This window comes from Battus philenor, unplaced genomic scaffold (genome assembly GCF_028537555.1).
Source record: "Battus philenor isolate CCGP_79_NKW_IND1 unplaced genomic scaffold, ilBatPhil1.0.hap1 SCAF_5, whole genome shotgun sequence".
In the NCBI taxonomy this organism is placed as follows: domain Eukaryota; kingdom Metazoa; phylum Arthropoda; class Insecta; order Lepidoptera; family Papilionidae; genus Battus; species Battus philenor.
In genome coordinates this window covers 10,097,270-10,104,495 of record NW_027181715.1, presented here as the reverse complement: position 1 = coordinate 10,104,495, position 7,226 = coordinate 10,097,270, and the positions used below count along the sequence as shown (strand labels likewise).

The 7,226-nt window shown below is 31.6% G+C and overlaps 1 protein-coding gene across 1 annotated transcript in view; it reads left to right on the top strand.

Annotated features, from left to right (window-relative positions):
- The first annotated feature begins 6,101 nt into the window (after positions 1-6,101).
- Positions 6,102-7,226, top strand: part of Sulf1 (Extracellular sulfatase Sulf1) — a 96,905-nt gene continuing 95,780 nt past the window's right edge. Inside the window, exon 1 of the mRNA XM_068772467.1 lies at positions 6,102-6,328. The gene's annotated coding sequence lies outside the window, so the exon portion shown is untranslated. The remainder of the gene's footprint in view (positions 6,329-7,226) is intronic.

Below are 7,226 nucleotides of genomic sequence, written 5' to 3'. Positions count from 1 at the left end.
AGCTGTTTGTAATGTTTTCAACAGCTATAAACATAGTTTTCATATTTTAGTGCACTATTAAATATTTTAATTTCTATCCCAAAATTATATCTATGAAAAATTTGAAAATAGAGCAAAGGATTTTTTCAAATGAAATATGTAAAATATTTTTTTCTATTTATATCTTACATGAGTTCTTACGCAGCGCGTCACTGTCTGTGACTAGGAGTTAGTTGAGTTTATGCAAATAGTCTGTGTCCTGAGTGCATATCCTTGACCCAGTCGCCGAGTGCCTTGGTTAAAACAACATATTGTACTCGGTCCTTTATCATTCCTTTTTGAAAAGATACTTTGTTTAAAAAATCCCTTTATCTTATGTTATTACATTAATACTGTGTACGAACATTTATATCTGTACGAAACTATTTGATAGTTACTCACAAAATCTAACTTAATATACAACGTTATTAACGTCAAACAATTTACATATCACTCTATTGCAGCGCGCGTTTCATAACTTCATAATATTGACGGTGCCTTTCCGACATTTATGCCCGCTTACGCATTTGTTTATTTATTTTAGGGAAACATACAGTGACAAAAATTAAGTGATAAAAATTTTAATTAACAAGTTTCCGCCTAAAGAAAAAAGAGAATGTAATAGAAGAGCATTACTTAGAAACAAATATTAAAAAAAATGTTTAATGTACTGAGCACACACACAATATAATTAATTAGTATATTTTTATAACCAACAGAGAACCGATACATTGTAATGTTTTTAAAAATAAGTGGGTTATTATTGAAGAGGTCAAGATCAAAGCAATTAACCGCAGTGTTTAGCTTCCTAACAGCTCTGCTGAAAATGCATTTTGTATGTAATTTGACAATCTTAGCTGGAAAAATTGATAAACGGTATCTTCACTATACTCATTCCAAGGTCCCATTTTTAACAATTACAGGAATAACCTAACTTCTTACACTTTAAGCTCTTTTCACAAATTTTCATTCACAGCACTTTATTAAGTAATTTTAATTATTGCTAACACCGATAATTGATAAATAAATATGATCATCGATGTTTCTTGATTTCGTTTTTATTTTTCTTAAAATAAAAGCAATCATTACCAGAATTTATCATAGGAGTGTTTGCATGCAAACAGTTTTATGATATTTTGGGCTTTATGTTATAATTAATATATCACAAAAATACTTACATACTTTTTCAATGTGAATTTGATAAAAGTCTGAAAACTTGCAAAAAATATCTTTCCTGAATTCATTTTAAATCTATAAGTTATCGTATAAAGTAAATAAATGTCTTTCAATTTTAAAATAAAAAAACACATAAAATCCCGGAGCGTTCTTCAAGGAGCAAACTGGTTGGGTTAGCTTGTTTGCTTTGGGTGGTCGCGGGTCTCGGGTCGCGGGGTACTCTTTGTGCTTTCACTTGCAGCTAAATGACAGTGACCTCTGCTTATACACACTTTAAAGTTCAATTCGATAACAATTTATTTTAATCCAACTGGTGGTCAAGAAAATATTTATTTCTGAACGACGGCTCTTCTAGTACATATTTATAGGATACTAGCTGTCCCTAGCCCGCTTTGCGAACTTAATAACCTTTGCAGCTAGAATTTCGTAAAACCTTTTCTCATAAATTCTTAGTATGTTCGGTTCCAGAGCTATAGTGATGTCAGTACAAAGATAGAAATGTCTTATAGTACGAGTATATTATGTATAGATACAGATAAAGTGTCTAACATTGATCACTTTGGTAACTTCAATTGTAATATTAGACTGAAATTTTTTAAAAAATAATTCGTTTTACACGAGTATTAGTAATTTGTCAAGAATGTCAACTAAAAATAATACACATCTCTTTTTTTAAATAATCTCAGTAATCTTCATGATGTATAATTAACCTGATATAAGAAGTTTTTATAATGTTTTTGTTCCGGTTAAATGAACGCAACAAGAGTAACATGACATATTCACTCTTGGTTTTCTTTTACGTTGTCATTGAAATAGCTTTTTACATTTTTGTGCAGCACATCGGCGCTATGAGTTAGTGTATGTCATTAGCTACGTAATTATTTGTTCCCTAGAACCGGAACACGCTAATGTTTGCCATCAACAACCATTACAACATTGGTTTTAAAAATATGCTCTTCTTTAAATAAATTTTAGAAAATACCTTTTACTGCAGTTTTTGACTGCGCGCATTTGGACTATGTTTACGTTTTAAGAAATTGTTATATATTGTAAGGGTTTGCATTTTGCAATTGCGCGCGCAGACACACACACGGATATCATTCCGTTCGTGAAGAAATAGCTGAGGAATGTTAATTTTCAATTTCTTCTTTTAAAAAAATTATGTGTCTATATATGATTAGTGTAGTTTTCATTTGCTTTTGTAGTCACATAACTTTGTTAAGTAAAATAACTGTGATTGTATTTTGTACAATATATATATTATTATGTTAGTAATAATAAATTATGTTGGTGACGTCATAGTTGCTGATATCATGCTTTTTAGAAACGCTTCAAGAGCTACCTACTTCGTCATATATTTTCATTAGCGATTTGAAAAATTAAGTTAGCGGCAATGCAATTTTTTACTCATAAACAAATATTATAGTGCGGATATATTCCGCACAACATGTTCGCCGCTCAGTGCGCTTGATCGCATTCATGAAGAGTAAGTAATTTAACTTCTCGCTTCTCTACTCCGACACGCTCTTTGAGACTTGATTCGTATGTCCAATTTCATGGTTGAATATCCCCTCGATTCCGTGATCGCGGGGTTCTTTTTAAAACTTTAATTCGTCACGCATGAAGACCGCTGATTCTGATAAGTATGTGAGCCGCAGAGAGGCGAGTTATTTTCTGTCTTGTAAGTTTTTATGAATTTTTTTTATTATGGCTAATCAAAGTATAGGTAAACAACATATTCATCGATTACGAAAATAAAATAGCAAGCTCCACAAGAGAGACATGTAAATGAAGACAATGTTAACCTTGAAATTATGTTTATTGTCAACAAAGCGTTAATGTTATTCATATTAATGATAGTTTTATGTGCTTAGTAGATAGCTAAACTTCGAGTATGCTGAAATCAATCATTTTCTCTAGTAATTTTTGCAGGAATACATTCTGATTTTTTGTTTTATATTTTTAATCGATTATAGTTATCATTTATGCGCGTCGATAAAAGAGTGCTTGAAATTTGCAACCTGATAGAAACTGGTATGAAATTGATCTCTTTGGTAATGATGTCCTCTTACGTAAAATAAAACCTTATTTAAGCGCGCCCTAAACATGGAAGTATCTACGACAACATCAACTCAGTTTGTGTGTGTTCATTTTCATAAACGACCCGTAAAAAGATGTTTATGTATATATCTAATAAATAAAATACTCGTGTCACGGTGTTCGAACTTGAACTCCTCCGAAACGACTTGACCGATTTTTACCAAATTTCATATGCGTATTCAGTAGGTCTGAGAATCGGCTACTATCTATTTTCCATACTCCTTAGTGATAAAGGTGGTCCACCCCTAAATTTTTTTTTTAATTTCTTGACGAAATTTTTTGTTTTAATTTTTTTATGATACAGCATACAAAAACACATACAACCCTAAATTTTCACCCCTCTATGATCATCCCTTATTTTTTATTTGTAAATTAAAAACATTATTTCTTTGCAAAACAACGTTTGCGGGATCAGCTAGTATATATATATATATATATATATATATATATATATATATATATATATATATATATATATAAGTGTGTATTTACATATTAAGTCAGTAAATTTATTGCCCCGGCCACATGGCGTGCAGAATGGATGACCGCTTACGCCTTAAGGTTTTAGAGAGGAGACCACAGAGCGGAAAGCGCAGCGTAAGACGTCCACCCACAAGGTAGACAGACGACCTTCTTAAAGACGATGGAAGATGCTGGATTTACTAAACAATTTAAAACCTATTTATTTATATACTGTACCTTGTACCGGACGGTTAGCCTAGTTTTTTCATTCCTGCATTCGCGATTGTCTCACTAAAATTACAAAATGCATGTTGCCTTTGTTAAAATAATGATAAAAAATCTTATCTATTACGAGTATATCAACTCAATTTTTCATTATTTCAACGAAATATGACCTCGGTGTGATGTCATTATTCGTGGACAATGTTTAAATGGAGTACTGTAAAATATATGCATTTCGTTCAAATGTGCATTAGGTATTTGTACGAGTCAGAGGATTCTATGAATAGAGGTGCTCTGTGCCTGTAATAGGATTTAAGAGCAGCGAGCGGTTTGCCTCGACTCTATTTTAAGCTTTGGGGTGCTTGCTGAGTGCTTTCCCGTGTCTTTTACTAGCGATGTGATTTAATTACACAGGTACAGTATTGTCCAGTGTTAACAAAAACAGTACATATTTTTTACAAATCATTCAGCGATGTTAACAAGGTATGATTAATTTATATTGGATAGAAATTACTACGAATACATAACAACAAGCTATACATAGCGCACAACAATAATACATACGCCTTGTGTTTGTAGCATATAGTATGTAGATAATGCGCGTCATGGTCGAAGGAACAGATGAATGAAATTGGATTCTGTATTAGTATCATTTTTAATGCTATTTTTTTTATTCACGTACGTAAACGTTTAGTAGTTATATTGGTTGTATTATTTTTTTGATCAGTTTATAAGGGCTCTTTATTGATTTTCTTTCAATAGATATAACTATGAGTTCGTAGAAGACAGTAATAGGTGGAAGTAACGCCTTTCAATTGGAAACAATAAATAGAAACCGAGGCATTTAATTCTAACTTTTAATATTTTGGTTTTTGAAAATATTCTATTTCTTGTAGGTGAAAAAAGAAATAGAGTTATTCATATATATTTCGAGAACAAATTCAGTTTCGTAACCTATTTACAGTATCTCCAGAGATACTATTTACAACTGTAGTTTTAACAATCAACAGTGTACATTTTTGTTTTTGTAAACACGCGTCATATAAGCGTGTTTTTTAAATGTTTTATTAACGTAATAACTATTAATTGAAATAGACGCTCTTTGTACGATATCATATTTTTAACATAAAATAATATACATATTTTTTAAATTATAAATAAACACAAATATTCCTATAGTCAGTTTATTATTAGTTTTTTTGGTAAAACTTGAAGAAAATGGTAAATATTTTTATCAGTATACTAGTTATTGGGTGTGCCTTTATGAGCACACTATTTCTGACTGATTGTGTGTACATACAATAACATAGTATACACATACAATACTAAGTTACAGAACTGTGAAAAGTATATAAGAATTTACTTAGTGTTTTCTTACAAAAGTCAAAACATATTTTACCAATTTAAATTAGTGCTACTAGTCAAATCGCCTGAGTGGCGTAAAAAACCTATAACAGCTTTAGCTATATTTAGGCTTAAAAACAGCTTGATTATAAACGCAATTTTCGCTTACAAGAAGTGGCAGTACCTACTTAATAAATAGTAGATTATACATTTCATGAAAGACGCTATAAAATAAATATAACGTGATGAAGAGACCAGGTACGACTTCTGTAACGGCGGTCAGTTATCTGTCGACCGCTAAGATTTTCTCATTGTTTATACGCGTAGTTACCAAGTGTCCGCTAAAGATTCCTAACCCGCTTGAATTCAATCACTTTTGTAGGCCAGTGCGCTCTCACCACGTTGCAGCAATTTACTATATCTCGAATAATGGGTAATGTATCCAAATTATAGCTCGCGGCGTGCGAACGACCATTCTTGATAGTCGAATGCACGATACAGCTATATTCGGTGTCTGTAAAGTAGCTTAATCCGCGGCTATTCCACGAGGACGTCTGGCAGCGGTAAACAAAGTTGCCGCGTACCTGATCGTGTATAAAGTGCTGTTTAGTTTGGTTCATATTTCGCCGAAATGTGAGGCTTCAGTTTTTTTTTATCCGGCAGGTGACCGGTTGCGCGAGAGGGACGGATGAGTTCTCGGCAAACGCTACGAAAGCTCGCTGGAGGTGGGAATTCGTTTGTTCTGTACAGTCTCGCGCCGTCTCTGGCAGGGACTTGACGCGCAGCTTGTCCTGCCTTTTTGTTACAAGTTCAAACGTCAAAAACTTTACGAACATCTTATCGTTTCATATACAGTTTTTTTCTTACTATCATACTTTATTACTTAGTAAAGATTCCATTATCTTTTGGAAGTAAAATATTACTTCGTCTTTTAGTTTTAATTTTGTGTTTTCGATTTTTTTGTGAAAAGCATAACGTGCAAGATCCTGCTGTACCTTTAGTAGCGGTAAGTATTTTACGGGAATTATAGATACCTATCTAAAATAAATTAAATATTTGTGTTTTTGTAATTTATTTAAAAATGTTAATATATTTATTTTGAGTAAATACTAAAAACTTCTGTGACGCACATTTTCTTATTGCATTTTTAAAATAGTTGTGTCGTTCCATGAAATAATCTAAACTTAGATTATATTAATAAAATTTGTATCTATTATCATAGTGGAGGTATTTCGGTCGAAAAACGCTGAAATATATCTTAATTTGAGGAAATCCCTCAGATCGGTGTGAAAGAACGCGATATATATAGTAATTTGATGTTTAATATAAAATAATATTGTATAAATTGCTGCCAATTTTTATATTTGTAGTGTCAAAAGGTGAAATTGATTTATAGATTTATTTATCTCACTCTCCGCGATTCGTGATTGCGCACGATAGCCGCCATGTCGCCACCGGGTCTGGGCAATAGTCCGCCAGTAGAAAATTACTTCATTAAGCAAATAACCTGTAAGTCTTTGAATGAGGGCTTCGATGGCTTGTTTACATCGTTTATCAATTTGATTTAAAAGGTCTTACGCAAATAATATAACATTTTATTTGTTTTTCTTATTACATCTATAGGTTTATGCATAATTATATACTGTTAGTTGTAATATTATTTCTAATTAGTGATAATAATTGGCAGAAATATTAAGCAATTAATTTAACAAATATATTTATAAACATACACATTGGTTTTTAAATTATTTTAAAAAAATGGTAACTTATACATACTCATCCTTAAAAAATCATTTTGTTTAAGGATGAGTATGTTTAAGCTAATCACTATGCATATCTCCAATATAACTGACGAAATTTAACATAGAAACTGTATTATTTCAAAATGTGACTATGTATTTATA